This window comes from Dermacentor albipictus, chromosome 2, assembly GCF_038994185.2.
Source record: "Dermacentor albipictus isolate Rhodes 1998 colony chromosome 2, USDA_Dalb.pri_finalv2, whole genome shotgun sequence".
Classification (NCBI taxonomy): domain Eukaryota; kingdom Metazoa; phylum Arthropoda; class Arachnida; order Ixodida; family Ixodidae; genus Dermacentor; species Dermacentor albipictus.
The window spans coordinates 117,389,860-117,412,996 of record NC_091822.1 but is presented as its reverse complement, the minus strand read 5'-3'; the positions used below and the strand labels follow the sequence as shown (position 1 = coordinate 117,412,996).

At 47.5% G+C, this 23,137-nt stretch overlaps 1 protein-coding gene and 2 non-coding genes across 3 annotated transcripts in view; 2 read left to right on the top strand and 1 right to left on the bottom strand.

Annotated features, from left to right (window-relative positions):
* LOC139056065 (uncharacterized) overlaps positions 1 to 13,363 on the bottom strand; it is a 40,817-nt gene extending 27,454 nt beyond the window's left edge. Inside the window, exon 1 of the mRNA XM_070533896.1 lies at positions 13,206 to 13,363. The gene's annotated coding sequence lies outside the window, so the exon portion shown is untranslated. The remainder of the gene's footprint in view (positions 1 to 13,205) is intronic.
* A 9,045-nt stretch (positions 13,364 to 22,408) lies between these two features.
* On the top strand, positions 22,409 to 22,480 carry TRNAE-UUC (transfer RNA glutamic acid (anticodon UUC)). Its single transcript has one exon. It is a non-coding gene; the product is annotated as a tRNA-Glu (tRNA).
* A 7-nt stretch (positions 22,481 to 22,487) lies between these two features.
* Positions 22,488 to 22,559, top strand: TRNAQ-CUG (transfer RNA glutamine (anticodon CUG)). The gene has a single exon. It is a non-coding gene; the product is annotated as a tRNA-Gln (tRNA).
* The last annotated feature ends 578 nt before the right edge of the window (positions 22,560 to 23,137 follow it).

Below are 23,137 nucleotides of genomic sequence, written 5' to 3'. Positions count from 1 at the left end.
AGTTTCAAGTCTATTGTTTCAGGCAATATAATCGTATGGCCCATGAGCCAGGAGTGAAGGGAAAACTAGCCTCCTCACGGGCCATCGTCTTGTAGGGCATGGAGGAAGCAGTGACTCACAATAAGCTAGACAATGATTAAACATTCGCATACATATCAAACAGGCGCATTACAAAAAGTCGCACGTAAGAAACTTCAGAACATTGAATAATTGTTTAGCGGGGCACACGCACAATCATCATCATCATCATCATCATCATCATCATCATCACAACAACAACAACAACAACAACAACAATAATAATAATAATAATAATAATAATAATAATAATAATAATAATAATAATAATAATAATAATAATAATAATAATAATCCCATTCATGTCAAGTGCAGGACGAAGGCCTCTCCCTTCGATCTCCAATTACCCCCGTCTTGCGACAACTGATTCCAACTAGCACCTGCAAATTTCCTAATTTCGTCGCACCACCTAGTCTTCTGCCGTCCTCTACTGCATTTCCCTTGTCTTGGTACCCATTCTGTCACCCTAATGGTCCAAGGATTATTTAATCTGCGCATTACATGACCTGCCCAGCGCCATTTTTTTCTCTTAATGTCTATTAGGATATCGTCTATACCCGTTTGCACTCTGATCCAAACCGCTCTCTTCCGGTCTCTTGAAGTTATGCCTAGAATTCTTCGTTCCATCGCACTTTGCGCGGTTCTTAACTTGCTCTCAAGCTTCTTTGTCAGTCTCCAAGTCTCCGCGCCATATGTCAGCACCGGTAAAATTCACTGATTGTATACTTTTCTTTTCAATGATAACGGTAAGCTCCCAGTCAGGAGCATTATGTCTCCTCCATCGTTGATTAAATCGACTGTTGTTCCATCCTCTCCTGGCACTTTTCCCCGTTTCATGCCTTGCAAGGCCCTTCTGACCTCATCTCTAGATATAGGAGGAGTTTCTGTAAATTGTTCATTATTGTTTCGAATAGAATACTTCTGAGTCCTCTGGGTACTGTACAGGTCAGTATAGAATTCTTCCGCTGCTTTTATTATACCTTCGAGATTGCTGATGGTGTTGCCCTGCTTATCTTTTAGTGCATACATCTTGGTTTGTCCTATGCCAAGTTTCCTTCTCACTTATATCACGCTGCGTCCATTTTTTACAGCTTCTTCAGTCTTTCTGACGTTGTAATTTCTAATATCGCTTATTTTCGCGCTGTTGATCAGTTTTTACAGTTCCGCGAATTCTATCTTATCTGTTGAGTTGGACACTTTCATTCTTTGTCGTTTCTTTATTAGGTCCCTTGTTACTTGGGAGAGCTTGCCTACTGGTTGCTTTGGTGCCTTGCCTTCCACTTCAATTGCTGCCTGTGAAGCAAGCCTCGTTACGGTTTCATTCATTACCTCTATGTCATCATCATCTCTCTGTTCTAAGGCTACATATTTGTTTGCAAGTACCAGCCTAATTTTGTCTCCTTTTACCCTTACTGCCTCTAAGTAGACCTGTTTTTTTTTACCAATTTTACTCTTTATCTGTTCAAATTGAGGTGAATCCTGGCCCTCACTAACCTATGATGACTGCACTTTACCCTACCTATCACTTCTACATCCTGCACTATGCTGGGATGGGAAGAAACTATGAAAACAATTTCATTTCTTGTTTCACCATTAGGGCTTTTCCAGGTCTACTTTCTGTTGCTACACTTCCTGAAAAAGGTGTTCATTATTCAAAGCTTATTCCTTTCTGCGAATTCTACCAACATCCCTCCTCTAGCGTTTGTCGAATCGACACCGTAGTTGCCAATTGCCTGTTTATCCGCCTGCTTTTCCCCCACTTTTGCATTGAAGTCATCCATTACTACTGTATACCACGTTTGCACTTTTCTCATCACTAATTCAACATCTTCATAAAGCTGATCTACTTCCTCATCGTCGTGACTGGACGTTGGAGCGTAGGTTTGTACCAACTTTAATCTATACCTTCCCCTTATTGAGTTTGATTACGACTATCGCTACCCTCTCGTTGATGCCGTAAAATTGGTCAACGTTGCCCGCTATGTCCTTATGGATTAGGAATCCTATTCCGTATTGCCTCTTATCCAGGACACCTCTATAGCAGAGGACATGGCCGTTATTCAGCAATGTGTAAGCCTCACCAGTCCTTCTAATCTCACTAAGACCGATAATATCCCAAACAATGTCTGATAGTTCTTCGAAGAGTCCTGCTAAGCTAGCCTCACTCGAGAGGGTTCAGGTGTTAAACATTGCAAGGGTCAATTTCCATTGGCGGCCTGTCCGGGCCTAGAGATTCTTAGCACCCTCTGCTGCGTTGCAAGTCTGAGCGCCGCCTTGGTCAGGTGCTCCGCAGCCGCTGGGGGCTGAGGGCCATTGGTTCATTGAGGAGATCATTAGGGAGGTTGCCGCCGACTAATGCACCAGGGAGGCCGATTCCTGTTCTGGTGAGGGAGTGTCTTTGTTCAAGCTTAGTGGGCCTACCTAATTTGGTTGTACCTGTATTAGTATAGCCCCACTCGTTCTTGGCATCTTTCGCCTGTGTCAGGCGTCACTCCAAGCCTGTTCGAGGTTGAACTGTCGCAGTGATGGTTGTCACCTACCAGGAACATGTACTGAATTTGATAGCAATACACTTCCAAGCACTGCCATCTTTAATGCCTGTTGCGATTTGTTTCAGTTTCACTTTGTTGTTTTTGCCCGAGAGGTAGGATTTACATCGTAGATATATCACTGCACATTCATCGATATCTGTGTGTGTTTGGAATAAAAGGTACATTTTCTGTCCAGGCTCAGGACTGTGAGTATCATTGTGCGTCAAACAGCACAATGGCGACGAGGGTTTGAAGGCTATGCCGTTTTGACATCATTCCCCGACCTCTCCCCACAAATAATCTTCCTTGCCACTGTTATCAGGATCAGCCCTCCGCGAGCTGCGCTGGTCTGCCTCGCCGCCTTTCCTACCGCAGTCTAGCTGTGCCTCGAGAAGAAGACACCACATGTTTGAAAATTGCCTTCTAGCTTCTGGAGCTGCTGACTTTTCGCCAGAGTGACACAAGGCCATTCTTATACACTGTCTGGGCAATGGCTGGCCCTGGGCAATGCCTGGGCCAGCAATGCTGCAACTATCATTGTCAGGCGCGGCCACCGCACTGAATGTGTCCTACGCGGTCATCGCTGCGTTGGCGCACCAGCTCACAACGAGCAATCTCATCGTGGAATGTCACTGGTTGCACTGCCGCTGGCAAATCACAGGCTATTCTGTTGCTGACTTTGTTACTGGGTTACAAGAACTTGCATCGTCGAACTCCTTTATGTCATAGGACGGTGCTGTCGGAGACCAGTTTGTAGCCGGAGTTCCTTCAAACCGTATACGCAAACAATTACTGGAGGGTTCAGCGCTTTCGTTCACGAATGCAGGCCAGGGTGCACTAAAGTTCGCGCAGGCGGGTGTGGAACTTAATATATGCTGCCTGTTTCAATGCATCATCACACGCACAATATGACGCCTAAAAGTTTTGTTGTGTTGCTTCTCGTATGTGCTGTCTATGTAGTTCTACATAGGGCTCTACAAATAAGCCTATTTTTCGCGTGAAAACAACTCAGGAGCTTTTAATAGGATTCAGTTTAAATGATTCTGCAAGAAGGGAATAAAGCTCGGTAAGTACAGGGTTTCCGCGTTCACGGAGTGACATTAAGGCTTTTAGGACGCTTAGTGACTAGAGATAATGGTTTCTTGAAGTTTTAATTTCCCCATATGTTTTACAGCCGACAATAGTACATAGGCCTCCGCAGTAAAGACACTTGTTTCCAGGGGAAAGGCATAGGTTTAAGAGAAGGTCGGTACGATTGCTGCATAAAACACGCCAGCATGTGAATTAGAAGCGTCAGTGTAAAACTCTATGCACGAGTACTTCGATTGAAGTCTTAGGAAATACATTCGAATATGTGCCACTAGGGCGTGTTTTGTCATCTCTACGAATGATGTATCTCATTCCAGGAGCTGCCACTGTCACGGCGGCAGTGGCTTCGCTGGGAACGTCAGCTCGAGAATTGGAACTCCCATTTCTCTAGAAAGCTTTCTTACGCGCAAAGAGAATGGTTCTCTAGCTGCCTGTCGGTCATTAAACTGGATTACAGATCTCACGACATTTATGGCTATATAAGAAGGGTGGTCGCGGTTTGCTTTCACTTTCAGAAAGTACATGAAACTGGAGTACGACATCTGAGTATGAAGCGACCACTCATTACCTTCAGCGTAGAGGCTTTCTACAGGACTTGTCCTGAAGGCACCGGCCGCCAAGCGGATATCTAGGTGGTGAACAGGGTCAAGCATCTTCAAGGCTCACTACAGTATACACTATGGCCCCATACACTATGGCCCCATAGTCTAAGTGTGTACGTATGAGACTTTTGTACACGTTCATCACATACTTCCTGTCGCTGCCCCATGTTGTATCTGATAAAATTTTAAGAAGGTTCATTGTTTTTAGACATTGCTCTTTGAGAGGTTCTAAGTATAGAATGAAGCTTAGTTTCGAGTCTAATATATGACACCTAAACATTTGTGTTTTGTGGCATCTGGTGTGTGCTGTCTGTGCAGTTCTACATTGGGCTTTGTAAATAAGCCTCTTTTTCATCTGAAAAGGACACAGAAGCTTTCAAGAGAATTCAATTCAGTGACCATTCAGTGACCATTTCAGTGACCATTTACACACTTTGTTCAAGCCAAGCTGGACATGTCTCTCACAAATAGGAAGGTTACATGACTTGAAACTTAATTGTACGTTGTCTACGTATACCGAATAAAACATACCCGGTATAGATAAGCACAAGGAATTAATTTTGACGATAAAAACGGTACAGATTAATACCACACTTTGTGGTCCCCAATTTCTTACGTAAATGGCCTGGACAGACTATTGCCAGCCAAAATACGATATGTACGGTGTGATAAGCAACTTTCAATTACATTAAGCATATTGCCTCGAGTACCCAGTTCCGAGAGGTCTCGCAAAATCTCATATCTCTAAGTTGTGTCATATGCCTTTTCCATATGTCTAAGAAAACAGAAGCAAAGAACTGCTTATGCATAAAGACGTAGTTAATGTTTGCCTCAATGCGCACGAGATGGTCAGTATAGTAGACTGACCCTCTCTGAAGCAGCAGTGATAAGGGTCAAGCATTCTTTCGATTGAAGGAAATGTGAAAGATGATTTAGCATTTTTCCGGAGAGTTCGCATAAGCAACTCGTAAGTGCTATTGGACGGTACTTGAGACGTCGGATGGGTCTTTGCCCTGATTCAAGACCAGGACTATGATAGCTTCTTTCCATGAGGGTAAATGGTATCCAGCAGCCCAAATATAGTTGAAAAGTACCCGCCGTGATTGCTCAATGGCTATGGTGTTGGACTGCTGAGCACCAGGTAGTACGATCGATTCCCGGCCATGGCGCCCGCATTTCGATGGGGGTGAAATGCGGAAACACCCGCGTGCTTAGATTTAGGTGCACGTTAAAGATACCTAGGTGGTCGAAATTTCCGAAGTCGTTCATTACGGCGTGCCTCATAATCAGAAAATGGTTTTGGCACGTAAAACACCATAATTTTTAGAGTTGAAAACTGCCAGAAATGTCGTGTGTGTGTCAGTGTGTAGGTATTTAATCATGTCATATATGATTTTGCCAACTCTCGGTGTAGAGCTCACACATACACCCAAGGCGGCTCTAAGCTCGGCAATATTAAAACGACCGTTGTACGGTAGGCTTGGTTTGCATTTACGGTTTTACAGCGAAGCTGTTAAGGGCTACCTCCCCCAGGCTCGTGTCTGTGTGTAGACACAAAATTATCATCATCAGGATCGGCTCCAGCGTCGTCGTCTCCTTCCAGAGCTGGCTCGTTAGCGCCTTTCGGTGCTACCGCGTGATCGCGCCACTGCTCCCGCGTTCGTCGTCGTCATTAAATAAATAAATAAACAAAAAATAAATAAATAAACAAAAACTTAACCAATTTTACAGCGAAGCTGTTAAGGGCTACTTCCCCCAGGATCGTGTCCATGTGTAGACACAAAACTCCCCTTAAGTGGGCCGATTCTGAATAGTGTAATACCAAGCTGACCCACGGCGGAGGTGAGCAGGCGTTAAGCGCTCCCCATACGTGAGCCGTTCTCGAAGACAGCGCAATGCCGGGCTGACTGGCGGCGGAGGTGCATTTCGTAATTAAGGGGCCCAGATACACAGTTTCGCTAGTCATCCTTCTTCACAGAGTGGAATGGCACTTAGCTTCATTGGCTAAGTTCTGCTGCTTGCTTGTGTTTAAGAATTGATTCCGAGTAGTTTATGGAGCTGGATACACGCACGAAATGCATGCCAAGGAATTCATGCCTGAGAGTAACCTCTGCCAGCTTGCTCTCCTAGCCTGCTGCCTCGTGCGCCGTCCTTGTGACTTCGTATGTTTAAATGCAGTGAGATTTCGGGCCATTGGATATTGGCGCAGTGTGCTCCATGCCTTATTTTGTCTCTCTCGTGCCTCACTGCTGGCTTCATTCCACCAAGAAACATGTCTCTTACATGATTGGCTGTTTGTTTGTGGAATGAACTTTGTGGCTGCATCAATAACAGAAGCATTAAATTATCGCCACATGGTAGTGACGGTCAAGAACACAGTGGCAAAACTGCATGATGAAACTAACCCTTTATTGGGCGAACCTGTGCCCAGAAAGAACAGGCTACACTCAAAGCACAACGATAGCGGTGAACACAGTCAGGGATTGCCGAAAATCTGATCAGTGGGTCAAGCGCGTCGGCTTTTATACGTGAGACATCGAACATTCCAGAGTAATCTCTGGTACCCGCGTGTCTTCCAGAAAGCACTACACTATTCGTGTCGCGCACACGATCGATTACACAAGGTTGGGATACTACAGACTGCGGATAGAGCCATCGATAACATTCCAGAGACTTCTGAGGCTTCCGTTACTTGCGGGTGCATCCTGTTCTTAGCAATAAAATTTGTTAGACGGAGAAAAGTAGTCAGCCAAGAAAGATAAACAAGTAGACGTGTCAATATGCTTCAGCGTTATCTACGCTAAAATCGCGTATAAAATCTAGCCATAAGCAAATAGATTCCTTAAAGCGCTTCCAGTCAGCCGAGACAAGTTTTCAGCGAGGAAAATGCGGAGGAATGTCGTGTTGTGTTAGTAAGTTCAGAGTCGACGGGAAGTGGCCACTCCCCAAACGGATTTTCTATTACATTGCACTACAAGTAAGAAAAAAGTAAGGAAGATCCAAGAGCTAAATCTATCGATGAATATGAATTATGTGCAATATTATAGCAGGTAGGTTCTTTCCTATTAAATAGGAACACGCCAGACGTCACAAGAAAGGTTTCGATCAGTCGACTGCTGGAATCACTCCGCGAGTCTCCCCAAAGAGTGTTATGAGCATTAAGAGAGCGATCAGGTAGAATGGGGGGATAATAGATCTATACATAGTTAATTTTTGGCGGCCATGCCAGCCACCCACCATCGAGCTCAACAAGGGTACGCTACAAGATGCGAAGGAAACGCAGGCGCCAACTGTAGAGACGCGGCCACTGCTAGCGGGAACACTGGAGCTCGTGGCATCGCCAAGGTGTATGTAAACTGGTAGTGAAGCTTCCATAGAAGCCCACACGTCAAGAAAATGGCGGCTCGTCGCAACAGTCGCCATCTACCTATCGTGGGGAAAACTAACAGCAAGCAAAATAAAATTGACGTCACAGCCAAGAATGGCAGTGACGTCACGATTTTATGCTGCTTGGTGCGAATGTTTAATTTCTATAGCGTCCGGCATTTCGACCGCTACGCTAAAGTTATTTTTCTTTTGAGGCTGAGGAGAGCTTGTGACTCGCCTCAGCTGAAACGTCAGCGTGTCCTTTAACTATAGGAGTGGCGTATGTCCTAATGAGAACATAATTAGGTTGTTATTGACGGCTATTGCTCCAGTAGCTTCCTTAGGAAAGTGAGCGAATAGGATAAATGACACTGCCACAGAGGTTTCAAAAGCAACTTCACTTTTATTCGTCTAGAACAATGCAACCAATATAATTGACCAAACAAAACATGTTTGAATGCATGGAAAGTATTATGGCAAGCAGACAGTCGTAATGTACCCGCCGTGGTTGCTTAGTGGCTATGGTGTTGGACTGCTAAGCACGAGGTCGCGGGATCGAATCCCGGCCACGGCGGCCGCATTCCGATAGGGGCGAAAACACCCGTGTACTTAGATTTACGTGCACGTTAAAGAACCCCAGGTGGTCCAAATTTCCGGAGTCCCCCACTACGGCGTGCCTCATAATCAGAAAGTGGTTTTGGCACGTAAAACCCCATAATTTAATTTTTTTAACAGTCGTAATGTATAGCAACATATGCGGATATTTTATTTAATGCGAGGGTAAATGCATCGGGGCATACAAGGGTATGGAGTGGGGGTGAATAAGGATGATCAAATGAATAAAAAAAAATTTGCGGATCTAGTTAACTCCAATAGGGACCGATAATGTGGTCCCTACATCCACGCAGTGTAATCGCTAGGATTATGCGGCGAAAGTTCTTCTGCTGCGAGGTGTCGGAGCCTCGTCGGTTTCAGTGCAGGGCAAACGTACAGCAGGTGGTGATTGTCGGCTCCAGCATTTGGCGACTGGCAGAGTGCACACTCAGGGCGAGGATATAACTGGCGAAAGTGCGGCCACTTCCAAATCACGGCAGGAGTGAGGGCAACCCCGACCCGGATCCTCCGAAGCGCAACCTCCTCTCTACGGGTAAGACCGCGGGGGTTTACCGCACACGGAGGTATGAGAGCACGTGTGCGGCGCCGGAAGTGCTCCTTTCTTGTTAAAAGAAGGGTGGCATCATCTAGATGAAAGAGCTGAAGCAGTGACGATGGAGAGGTCGCTCGATGGTTCGCAGAATCCGCACGGCTTTGAAAGCTTAGAAGGTCGCGTGGGATCCAGTCCATAGATGTTGGCTGCGGGATGCGTGCCGCTAGAAGATGGATCTGTTGACATATTACAGGGCTGCGACTGACGCGTCGCAAAACCATGTCACCTGGAGGGCATCACTGCGGATGACGACGCGGGCTGTGGGGACCATGGGAAAGGCGGCCACAGAGCACAACACTTCTCGAACAGCAAAGAGCTCAGCACAAAAGGAGAAAGGAGGCTCTTGGATTTGAAACCGGGACGTCTTATTAAGGGCAGGTGCGCAAGGGCAATGAAGTGCGTTTCGCAGTCCTTAATGCTTGCATCAACGTAAAGCACGATGGAGCCAAGCGACAGGTGGGCGTCTTAAGCTATAATTCGGTCACGAAGAGATGCTGCCACGTGAACTGTTGTCGGGCGACGTGTATCAGTTGGCTTGTTATCGCTCAGCTGTACGAAACTCCAGTACAGAAGAACTGGCGACGGTGGTGGTAGAAGGGAGCACGAGAAAACGGAAGCCCTGAGAGCACACGTTGCGTGTGAAAGGCTTGCCATATGCCTGTGAGCATCACGACGCTGCTGCTGCACCAGCTCATCTAGTGTGTTCAGCTGTGCATTTTTTTGGAGAGCCACGATCGGGGTGATGCGAGGATGGCAAGTGACGACCCTCATTGCCTCGGGATTAACAGCCTGAAAGCGATGCCATTGTGCCCTCCTTAAATACTAGAATTGGGCTTGATAAACAAGGCGTGGCTGCACTACCGCGTTCACCAACTGTCGCGCAACATATGAGCGGGCGCCGCCCTTTTTAGGATCAATGCGTCTAAACAGACCCAATGTCTGAACCGCCTGCTTTTTAGCGCTGGAGATCTAAACTGTTCCGGTTCCCGACTCGTGGACCGTAAGACCCAGAATTTTTATAGTTTAACATAGTTCACCTATCTGGAACCACACTTCAACAAAGACGAATGGGTGTTGCAGAGAGCTTACGCCAGCCCCAGCGATAGGCGACTGACCTGTAAGCAGATTAGCCGACGGAAAGCTTAAGGCTGACCGAAGAAGCTTAAGTCGACGTAATATCTAAAGCTGATTGAAGGGCAGTGACTTGAGTCTGCAGATCCCGATGAGTGCTCTAAACCGCGAAGTCATCAGCGTACAAGGACTTTATGTCGGGTACATCGCGTAAGCGCCATGCAAGCGGGATGAAAGCAATATTGAATAATGTGGGTGACAATACCGATCCCTGGGGTACGCCGCGAAGAGGGACAAATGGACCGATGGCGTCACCACTGAGGCCAATAGCAAAGTGTCGGTCTTCAAGGAAAAATTTGACAAAATTGCATACTGTAGGGGGCAAATGCAGCATGTCAATTGAAGCCCAAATGGCAGCATGACTGATGTTATCATACGCCTTTTCGACGTCCATAGCTAAACGGCGGGCCTGCGACGGATGAAGACCGATGATGGTAGGGTAGTGGTCACTACCACAGCAGTCGGGCTCCAGGTGCCAAGTGGGAGTGCCGGGACTCGACCACCACGTATGATCCGGTGCGTATGTTGTACGCCGAGCTTGGGGCACAGCCCGCGCTGCTGAATCTGGATGGTTCAGCAGTACAAACGCATCCGCGAAGGCGTCCCGCAACGCCTACCCCGAGGGCTAGAAGTGGGGTACCTCCAGTCGTGGTGACGGACGTTGAAATCATCACCAACTAAAATAGGACACGCTGGGTGTTGTGGACGGTGATTCAGTAACCAGCCCAGAATAATGCATGAAGAAGAGCCACTGGCTGGTCTTACGTAGTATGACACTACAACAACAGTTGCCTTGGGTAACTTCACAGCTACTGTCACTACCTCCTGATATGGGTTACACCAGTTTTCAAGAGAAAGGCAGACCTGAGGATAGCGCGTATCAACATACACTGCCGTCTTTCCTGGAGGAGCAGCTGTGTGCACACGACGGTCACTCATCGAAGGAGACACGTATTCACTGAAGTCCGGAATGGCAGGCAAGGCGTTGGTCTCCTGTAGTAAGAGGGCCCTCACCTGCAGCTTGTTCATACGAAGACGGGATTTAAGCTCCCCCATTTTCGTGGAGAGACCTCTACAGTTCCACTACAGCACACCACAAACACCTGTACCCGCCATTTTGATTACGAGTCCAGGCGATGTAAAATGACAGATGTCAGCTAGGTTGGATAACTGGCTGACAATGAACCTCAGAAGCGATGCTGCAGAGTTATCTGGCAACGGAGCAGAAGACCTGGTAGAATCTGCGAAAGATATAGCAGGGCGTGACAGAGACGATGATGCCGCGGAATTGATAGTTGTAGTGGTGTGAGATTCCATTGCACGTCGGCGACGCGCATGTAGTTCACGGTGTTGTCGGAGCTTGGAAACCTCCGCTAAAAGGCGGGAAATTTGATCGTCAACTGCTGCCATATCATCACGCGGATATTCCGGCACGCTCTGATACTGTGTAACCAGCGGTTGACGTCGTTCTTCACGAACTTTGTCAGTCTGTTGGGAATAGGGTGCAGGCGGTTCGGGCTCGGAAAGCTCTGGCCATGCAGTCGTCATCATCCCACTGGAGCGCCGGAAACCTGTTAGATGTCGACAGTGGTTGTGTAGCAGCATGCTGAGGCTATTGCTTATGAATCTCGCGACGAACCTTCTGAGTGGCCTTTTGCTTTGTGGGACAAGTTGGAGAAGTGATATCGTGGTTGTCGGTCTTGCAAAGTCCACATCGGTAAGACACTGTGCCAGCTAGCACAGCTTCATCTGGCGCTGTAACGGACAGGATCGGCGCATGTGGCCAGGTCGGAAACAGTTGTAACAATAGACGACACTGTGTTTATATGGCTGGGGTCGTAGAATGCAGCCATAGTAGTACAGGCGGGCGGAGGGAGTCGGTGGGCCCTGCAAGGTGACGATGCAAGAGCGCCCCTTTCCCATGTAACGCGCTTAAATTACACGGTGAGTAGGACAGTAGTGCTCACACTGGAGAGCAGTCTGTTCCTCGCCAACGTCAACGTTGTAAACGACACAGCGCTGTAAGTCCGAGCCCTTTAGCAGGTACACCTGTACCGGCACGGTGACTTCGCTTGTGATCGAGAGACGCGGAAGCGTTTGCAAACTCTCGACAGCAGTCAATGTCGGGAACCACACAGCGATGGTATTTGACTTCTTCCTGGCCGTGAAGCCGCGGAAGCCTGTAGTGCCAAGACAAGCGTCTAGATTCGCCTGAATAATCCTGTTCAGAATCTCCGCGAGGCTTGTGGGGGCCAGAGCTTTAATGGTTGCTTTATAGCGAACCGAGCCCGGTGTCGACACAACTGGGTGGTCAGTCGTTAGACAGGAACGCTTGCCTTGGGAGCCGCTGTTCGCCGAAGACGAATATGGCACAGATTGTCTCGAAGGACGTTTCTGAAAACCACGGGGAGCCTTCGGCACAGATGGTAGCGCAGAAGAAAAGTTCCTAGGGGTATTCGGTTCATCATGCACAATTGGAGCCCCATTCCCAATCGGTGACTGAGAAGCCATCGCCGGGCTCCGTCCTGTGGGCAGATCACTCACGGTCTGATGCACCTTTTGGGAAGGCGGCGGGTGGGCTGTAGGTGAAGGACTGGAGCACGAAAAAGGAGCCAGGCTCAGGCGTCAATTGTGCCGCCGGTAATTCCGTCGTGACGAGCGGCGCCAGCGAATCTGCCGACGCCAGCGCGTCACCGGAGGCACTAGGCCTAGTCCCGGTGCACAATTCAGCTGCAGGGCCGATGGAGTGACACTCGCTGAATGCCAGGAAATCAGACTGCGCATGAGCATCCGGAGCGTCCTCGGATGGCTTGTGGTCTAATCTCCTGAAGTACGGAACGCATTTACGCGGACGGCGAGAGTTTTCACATGAGCGATGAGCAGTCACCTTAGCAGGGACACTTCGTTGTCGGCCGTCTGCATATGCGGATCTTTTCACAGAATCTTACGTAATTCCTTGCGACACCATCTATTCATATGCAACAGTTATCAGACAAGTCAACATTGCCCCATATTATCATTTAGTAAACATTCGATTACTAATCCTGCTGCCAGTCGGACACTCAGAGCCTGCGTTACGGAGAGTAAACGAACATATCGCGACGCTTCATCACGGAGCTTTCCGCATTCACCGTCACGACGAGACAAGCGCGTTGGATACCGCAGCGTGAACTTGCATGGTAACGGAAAACCTGCACTCACACGTTTCGCCAATGCATGCTGTGCGCCAGGTCACGCAAAGTTGGAATTGGAGTGCACGCCACACTTTGAACAAACACGCAAGGAAATAAAAAAACTCGGATGACTCGGATGACCGCATTCAAGTGTGCAACGCCATTCCGCACGACATAGTAGATGGTTCGCACAGCCTTGCCAAGTCTTGCGCCAGATTCGCTGGTTGGTAGGGGTCACTGAGAATAAGCTAATAAATTGATAAATAGAAAAAATTAACATTTGTTGTTATAGCACAGCAAAAATACTTGAAACGGGATGTTTACTCGTACAACTAGAGTGTACTAGATTCGGAGAGTGGGTCCAACGAGGGCTCCGCGCTGAGGCATTTTTTATTGAAAATCCAGAGGGCGCCACCATCGCCTTCTTCTGGAAGCCACGCCCCCGCGCACGGCGGAGGCCGCGGCGGCGCCGGTCGAAGAGCGTGCCCCCCCCCCCCCCCCCCCCCAAAAAAAAAAGCACGGCCGCGGTCGAGCGCAGCGTTGTAGTTGCGTTCGAGAATGGCCGTGCCTGGATTAGCTGGAGTCACGTAGTCAGATGGATCGCGTTTGGAGTTTGCTTTCCTTACCTTATGCGCGTGTTTCACTGTGTCATGAGAAAACGAAATTCATAGCTGATATTCCGAAGAAATGAGGACCATGTGCCGTAATGGGATGAGTTTACTGTGTGGCATAATTAGGTATTAAATAAAGATTGGTAAACCTTTGTTTTCTTCCTTTCTCAAGGCGATATATTGAATGCTAACAAAATTTCCCCGATGCCCTAATAACGGCAGCGATTTAAGATTTAGGGAGCCTATATGGGTCACATTATTCTTTACGTGCAGCACATTTTTTTTGTAGGTTAATTGTGGGTTTTGAAAATATTTACGGAATAGCATTTTTCTTCCCTATTTTTGTGCGTCATATACGCCTGAGATGTAGTTGGTTTTCCAGAGCCCCTGGGTGAATAAAGCAAAACACATTGTTTATATAGGAAGCATGTTATCGGTTGTCTATGTCTTCGAGCTCGCGCAGGTTTCCATTGACACATGCCTCCAATCTGAATGACCGTTCAACTGAGAGCGGGAGCGTTCTCTTTGTTGACCGGCCTTCATCTGTTGCGTATGAGGTCGTTCTATTTCGCGTGGGCTGCTCGGGTGTAGGCTGCTCGTAGAGATAATCCTGAAAATACGGCAAAGGATTGCGGGTACCGCAACAGACCGAAGCGCAGGCTTTCCACGCTGTGTAGATACTTCCTGGCCTTCAATGATATGCACATAATGCCTCAGTATGTACTTTGCATCAAAGTGCAGCTCACAAATGGAGTCCGTGCGGTGAAGAATGAGCTCCTGCACGCGTCGCCGTTCTTCATCTTAAAGGGACACTAAAGTGAAAAATGATTTCTTTTGCATCAGTAAATTACCTTTCTACAACACCAAAAACACCACTCTTACAACGATAAGACGTTTGGTAAGCCAGAAAAAGCGCAAAAACGAAATATAGGTGGCGACGCCTACTTAAGTCCCCGCACCTGGTGGCTGTGACGTCATGGATTTTTATGGCATTTTCTAGGGCCTACTAAATATATATAGCGGTACAGATTGACTACATTGTATTCTAACGGAACCAAATATTAAACATGGCAAGTTTCGGGAACCTTTACTCAGCCAACGCTGCCCAAATGCGAAAACATACTTTGGTATCCCTGACGTCACGCTGGCGTACTGGCGCTGGGGTCTCGGCGCGAAATTAAAATACTTATACTTGGACCTTGATTTTCTAATCTAATAATCAAACTATCTTTTTGAAATGACCACCTGCAGGGTTCTGAAACAATGCTTTATTAGTCCAAACTGATTTATTGTTTCGCTTTAGTGTCCCTTTAAGGACTCCGAAGAGCAAGAGCTTGGCCGGACCTTTCAATCTACTGTATACATTGATGCAACCCACTACACAACAGTAGTACTTTCGCCGAAGTGTGCTCATCCTCTCAGTCTTCGAACACTGCCAAGTCGCCGAGTTACCAGACAAACCATAACACATATGCGAGGGCCGTCTGCGCGCGTAGATATCGTGCAGACGGCATCGTTTGACGGAAGCGAGGAACCTCAATTCATGGCAAAGCAGTAATTATATTACATTCTTTTTTTAGATTCCTGGTACACAAATCAATTAGAGAGAAAATGACGAAATAAACACAAGCACGACAGCGTGTTCAGGAGACGGCGGCGCGTCGAGCAGACGACAGCTGGGCGCTGCCGTAACCACCGTCGGTAGGTGTGGTTCCGCCGGGCCGTCGAGGCACCGGATTGGCCGGAACGTCAGAAGAAGGCGACTGCAGCGCCACCACAAATTTCAATGTTTTTTGCTTTACTCTCGACGCTTGTCGGGGCCTCCGCTGGACCCATAGAGTTTCTCACTATAACACCTAGAGGATAATCTGGCGCCACCGTCTATGCGAGTTTCTTAAGGGGGCACCGTGCCGTCATGGGAATGACGGTATATGTGTCTGCGAGGCTCGTGTTGGCTGGTGTTGCAAGAGGCTTCGTCTAAAACGTGGATATGGCTACACAAATAACGCGTTCTCAAAGTAGAATCTTCATAAAATGTTTCCATTCACGCATATTACATCTTTACTCACCAACAATGCATGACCAAGCGAAGAAAAGCAAGAACAGACGACCAACTGTTTCAAAGCGAGCGCGAACCTTGTCGTCTGTCCTCCAACTTTAGCGGCTCGCTGATACTTTTTACGTAACATGTAGTCGTACACACAATAACAAGTTCTCATAGTTAAACAAAACATGTTTTCGCGTAATAATAAAGCTAAAACAGCTTTTCACGTGCTGTTTTAGTAGAAAATGAATCATTGTTACAGACAGAACGGTACTTGCCAAGCGCGTCTTCAAGGTGTTCTGTCTCTACGAGAACGATGCCAATCCGAAGTCGCAATATACCGGCATTCCCATGCATACCACAGCGCAGCAGCGCCAGATTTCCCTCTAGGTAATGTAGTGAGAAACTCTATGGCTGGACCCACTCCCCCATTCTAGTACACTCTAATCCATAGAGTTTCACACTATGTAGTGAGAAACTCTATGCTCTAATCGTGCATCACTAACTGATATCTCTGGCGATGGGTTTTGGCACGCTTTTCGTTCCAAGCTTCGGGACCTATTTAGATGAACCTTAGATGGATGGATGGATGGATGGATGGATGGATGTTATGAGGGTCCCCTTTGGAACGGGCGGTAAGTAGCGCCACCAAGCCCTTGCTATTATACTGCCTAATGGCCTACCTAGGTTAAAAAAGAACACTATGAACTCCCACAACCAAAATTTCTGATCCCCTATTGCGAACTGTGCTTTTGTACGTATCTGTTCTTTGTCGTTTCCCTACTTTTCTTCCGCCAATTCTCCAATCGCCTCTTACTAATCCCTATTGCGGATATGCTTACTTTTCCATTGCTCTCGCTGAACCCAAGGGCTACAGGGAGGCCAGTGGTGCCTAAATCGACCGCTGGGCAGACGTCTCCACGAAGCACCACCACAGGAGCCTCGTGTAGCCTTGGCAGACGACTCACCACAGCAGAGGACTCGCAGGGCTTTTTGCCAATCGCATTTATTGCGCCTGCGCCGCAAGAGTTAATGAGGCGCCGGGGGACGCCACGGCTCCCGTGTTCCCACTAGCAGTGTACACGCTAGTGGGAACACGGACGCGCCTGTACATAGCCGCTATAATTTAATAGACCCTATAGAACCTATAACCTAATGTAACCTAATAACCTAATGAACTGCATCAGGTTAACCCTTGCTGCCTGGACAGTTGGAAGTAGAACGAAATGAGTAGGAAATATTGAAAGTGAGAGAGAAAGACGAAGACTGGAGAGGAGAACAGGAAAATTCAACTATCGATTTTCCCCGCAAGGGTCAGTCCGGAGGCGCCGTCTACGTGAAGCCGAGGTCAAAGGAGTGTGTTGCCGACGCAGAGGGGCCTTAAAGGTCAAAACCCTCAGCATCGGATCAAACCCTAGAATCCCCTTTTACCCAGACATGGCTAAGCCACGGGCAGATAGGCGCGGGAAGGTCCAAGCCTCGTGTGCTCGGGTACGTGGTGTCGCAACACACCAAGCGCCTGCTGATGCAGACGCCCTTGCGGGCGATGGCAACAGTAGTGAATCGCCTGAAGACGAACAAGAAATGTTTATGACAACGGCGGGAATATAGGTCTCCGACGCTATGCAGCCACACGTTGCATCACTGTCGCGTTTCGACACGAAGCGTGCGTCAATCTCCACGACATAGGGTCGGCCGTACTTGCAACTTTCAGCCGGAGGAAGTGCGCGCAAGAAAATTAGCAACTTTCACTAAGCACATCTTGAATTCCTGTTAAATCAGTGTTTTATTTTTGCTGGATGTGCTTATACCCTGCTCTGTATGAGGCGTTACGGCACCAGATCTTTACAACGAAGTGACCTGCACATACCGAAATACTTTAAACGTCCTGAGCGCTTCGTTATAAAGGCGTTTGGCTGTCACTGATTTCAAGTAAGTACTTTCGCTGTAAGGATTCCCCCTCTCAGGCATGCATTAATTCTACACATTAATTCTTACATCTAAATGCGCTCGGGAAAGTGGGAGATACGAGTAAACTTCTAAGGGATCCTTATTGCTTTCCCGAAGCTTGCCTCTTGCCTTTCCCGAGCAAGTCTCTTGGTCGTCATATTTGTTTAATTTTAGGCGCAACGACCACCGTCTTATGCACCGTCTTATGCACAATGTTCTAATACAGTTCCTTGCATAAATATGGGTGCTGGTGCACAATACTGGAACTTCTGCTGAATATCCTGCGCACTACCCGAGTTCGCTAGCGAGGAGGACTCGATAGTCATGCAATGCCATATTTACAACGTCACACTTTTGTCTCATTAGCTGTTCTGCACAACGCTATATATCTTATAGCAACTGGTCGACGACACTCACCAGGAAAATACGCAAGACGTAGTTCTTGGTTGAAGAACAAATTGGGCTCTTGTGCACTACGCGCGAGATCTTTCTGCGCAGGATCGGTTCGCCGGTGAATGCCACGCATTTCCGAAGCACCGCCACTTGCGACGTGCACCCGAGTTCGAGCCAGCTGCCTTGCTTCGGCAAACGTGGCGTCCTGACGCCTTCGCTCTCGGATTTCAACTTTCTACAAGTCGGGTAAGCGCGTGAACCGCGAACCGAGAAATAAAAAAAAGAATACAAAGGGAGAGGGGTGTTTCCATGACCCGCCATCTCGCCACCAGAACACTATATATAATACTTAAGCTGGCGCTCTCCCGCGTCAGTAGTCTTACTCGCATTCGTTTGAGCACTGCGCTTATGCTTTTTCTTTTCTCGTTTGTGCGCTGCTTGTTCATTCGGGATCAAACCTATGGCAATCTCCCAAGTATTTGGTTGTTTTTTATCTCTCCATCGTAAATCTGGATAATTGCAACCACAGCGACGAGCTTGGGGCGGCCGTGATCTCATGGCCGTTATCGTTTGGTTCAGAAACAGTCACGAATTACGCACGAGGAAGCGAAAAGAAAGTAGCAGACGACTCTCCGTGGCCCATGCCCCTTTCCCCTCATTTTAGGCTTCCCTCGTGCAATCTTTCGACGCTTAATTTCTCTTTCTTGTTTGCTGATTTTGTAGGCCTTAACAAGTTCTCGCTGAGGCAATTCTTTTTTGGCGCCAGTCTCCAGCGCGGCACAGCAGCCAGAGAGACAGAGACAGAGAGAGAAAGAAAGAGAGAGGGAGGGAGAGAGCGCTCGCGCGCGTGCGTGCGTGTGCGTGTGTGTGTGTGAAGAGCGAACACGTGACATCACATGACGTTGTGCTAATGGTCGTTTGGTCAAACTGCACGTGGCTGCCTGCCACGGCTCAAGGTCACCTCAATCGTCACGGGATCGCAAGGATAGCAGTCTGCCAGGTCTTTCACCGCGCAACTGACACTAGCGTATATACGCTTGCCTAGAATACTTCCTTGTATATAGAGATGTAAAATTGCCTGAAATTTTCGAAACGTGCACGAGAAAAAAAAAAAGAAAATATGAAAGCATTTTCCGGAAATTGCGGGAACAGTAGAAAACTATCCTAACTTTTCTTAGCATACCGAAGTAGAATAAAAGCATATGAGGGTGCATGCAAGGATATCTTTCTAAAATCTTTCGCAAAATGTGAAGATTCTATAGCAAATACTGCACTTATTTATTGGCTCGGAGGTTCCTGCTAGAGCCTTCGGAATTCTAACCTACCGGCCATGGAAGCTGAGCACCTTATTCTATTAGAAAGCGGAGGCTGGAGCAATTCCTGTACACCTCAGTAACTTACGCTTTTCAGATTGCGGAGAGAGCTTGTTCGCCACGAGGTCAAGCAGATAACACGCAATGGTAAAAAAAAGAAAAGAAAACAGAACCTATCTCAAACATGTGGGCGCTTTCAGACGCGCACATGAAACGGTGGGGAACGAACAGCCAGAAATATATAGATTCTCTACTGCAACCCGCTCGAAATCAGTTAAAGACGGCAAAATATTTTTTTTTATATTTAAAAGTACGATGCTACCACAATATCCTAGACGTACGACATGCGAATTTCTGTATATGCGTGTCGGTATACGGCCCGGAAGGAGGTGCGCATCTTCTCGTTCAAGGCTGCCCAGTTTAGAGAAAAAGCGCGACTGCCGCTCGGTTTCAGAGGTTCTCGATGGGAGTGGCATCGTTGCGGTACAAATGTGCACGCCTTGTTCAAAATACTTGTGCTTCTTAGTGTGACTCGCTTCTGATATCGATGAGGGTGGCTATAGGGGCTTGTTGGTACGGCATCTCTTACTTCCTCTTCTGATAAAATATGCGCCGGTTTCAAGCAGCTTCCACTTTACAGAGAGTTTCTTGTATCAGTTTTGAGGGCACGTAATTAATTTCTAGGAGGCTCATTACACCTTGTCCAAACGGTGCATGCAGCGCATGCAGTGTTTATACTGGAAGCGGGGGTAGAAATGTATTCCAAGCTGTCCAAACGTTTCGTTTCTGACTTAAATCAAGGTTATAGTGTCTTTTGTTCTTGATTTTTTATTTGGCAATCACTTCGAAGCAGTGGCTTGTCATGTTCCGACTCAGTAACGTTCCTCGGTGCGGTCGCTGATGGTTTATTTCCCGGCTAATATCGCTCACGGATGTGATAAGTTGTGGTAGATTTGGTCTTGCCTCACATAATTAAGGCTTGAAACGGAGATATTTTACACTTTGTAATAGCTTGTAGCAAATACGCATTATCGCTAGCCATTCGCTTGCTCCTTAGCACCGTCACAACACTTTCAGCTTCGTTCATTCATGTGCTGTTGGTGCCATCGTCACCGGGCGTGCTTCAGCGCGTTCATTTCGTTCACTTATTCTCGATACGTGGGCGACAGAGCGGACACAAGTACGAGTGTGTGTTGGGGTGAAATCTGGTGTAGATAACGTGCGAAAAACTTACTATGCCAAGAAACGGCGCTACTCATTAGTCACTGTGTAACGAGGGTTACTCACTATTGCCGACGTGACGGGGTTGAAGTCATTTCTCTGGAGGTTAGCGATACAACGTTATAGAGGATGAGTGAATTCTTTTTAACCTCGAGGAAAGACGAGCATCGTCAAGGGCCGGCAACACAGGCAGCACTTGTGTACGTATCAGCGGTCCCTGAACTTGGACACACAGATTCATTCCATTCTTCTATATGCAAGCCACTATTCTATTGCCAGTCACGCTATTCGCGTACTACAGTCACTATTCTTGCAGCACAGGTCTTCCCTCTTCCGTTCTTCCGCATACTGCAGTATGAATTGAGCACCGTGCCTCAGCGATTACCCAGTTGCAGTGTCGCTATTTGGTCATACTTGGCCCCTGTGCCATAAAACAACAAATTCCTCATCATCCTCCAGTTGCATTTTTCTGACAGCTGATCGCACAGAAGCAAGGCAGAAGCGCTAATGGCTCCGGATCTGTACGCTTTTGCACGCTTTCGCCTAAGGCAACGCGCTGCGCCTCGCCGGTAGCGCCATCTCGTTCATCGGGTGCAAACTTATCCGCGAAAGGGGTCCACACAGCCCTCGTCGCTCACCAAGATGTACCAGGGCAGCAACGAGTGGGAAAATGACGATTATTACTGAAGAAAACGGAGGGAAAAGTTGCTTCACTCGAATTTTCCGCCTATATGTACCTCAGCCCGAGTAGGTTAGCGTGATGTCAAGGATATCAAAATATATCCCCGTATTTCGACGTGCTCGTACCTCAAGATGGCGGTGCGATGACGTCATTCAAACCATCCTTATCTACCGATAAACAATCAGGGTTGTCGCTTTCTAAATCCATGACGTAACGTGCAAGGTGCCGGGGAACCTCAGCGCGGCGTCGCCATCAGCATTTCTTTTCTGCGTCTTTTCTGGGCTACGTGCCAAAGACCTCCCGTAACGATCAAAATAATCCTTTTGCTATCCTGGACGTGTACTTTGCTCATATAACTTAATTTACCATTCCTCATTAGTGCCGGTTTGATCGTGGGCTGGCGGCTAGCTGTTCGATGATTATAATGTCGATTACATCTCGCAGAATTTTTCGGCCTTAGGGCTGGGTGTTGAAGAGCAAAATGTTACATACAAAAGTTCGACTCTGTAATGATATATTTGATATTTGCCGTGCTGCACACAATGCAAACAATAAATCCATAACATATGACAAGAAGCGTTTAGGGAGCCTCGTGTGATTCAAGCACCACTCATTTGATAACGCGCCACAGCGCTAAGCAACCCACAGACACGTCTAGTACTTCGGCATCGTCTACAGTGTCGTTGCGATGCCGGGCAGCCTGGTCGCAGTTATCCTACAAAGTGCTTTTTTTTTTTCGTAGCTTGGTCGCTTAGCCGTTTGAACTCGCGGTCATGAGAGAGCGACCAGAAGCAGAAGTTATGAAATATCTTGAAAAAACATTTCATAGCGAGGACTTCGGTGCAGCGCCAGCGCAACCAAAGCTGCAGGTCTCCCAGCAATGCATATTATACGGCATAGCGCTCGCATCTATTTCTGTAGCGACAACCCGCATACGAATTACTACTTCCGTGCAGCGACGTGGCACGGCGGATGCAAATGGAGACCGCTTCGAGCGCTCGCTCCCCCACCGCCGTCTCCGGCGTGGTCTAGTGGCTAGGATATCTGGCTTTCACCCAGAAGGCCCGGGTTCGATTCCCGGCGTCGGAAGCGTTTCGGTCTCATGGTGTAATGGTTAGCACTCTGGACTCTGAATCCAGCGATCCGAGTTCAAATCTCGGTGAGACCTGTTTTTTTTTATTTGTTTCAATGTAGCGTTGTATATTTTTTACCTTCCTGCCTGCTTCTTCTTTTTCGCCTAGTTTTTCATTGACATCTTACGCTCCGCCCGCACTGTTGATTACGTTATTAGTGACTCTGTATATGAGTTACAGCAACAAGGACCACATCTACGTGACTTTTTTTTTTTTTCAAAGATAACTTGTATGTCTTTCGCAACCGCCAGCCATGCCTTTCGTTTCTCTTCCTTGCATGCTCGGTTACTCCCAATTAATGACGTTGACCCGCTACGGAGGATTGAACAAGAAACAGGCGGTATAGCAGGAAACCAGAGGATAAAAGCTTTAAGGTAAGCGGACGTAAGAGAAATAATAAGAAATGCATAAGAACTCCAGAGGAAACTTGCAATATTAAAGCAAAAGGTTCTTCACAATTTCCCAAGAAAGATAGAAATATTTCGAACATTCAAAGTATTTCGTTAAATAATTAGGAATTTCGAGATTTAGTAAATGTACGGACAATTTTAGGAAGTTATTACCGCAATCTTCCTGTGCCGCGGAAAATTGGGCGACGCAAAAATTTCACGTG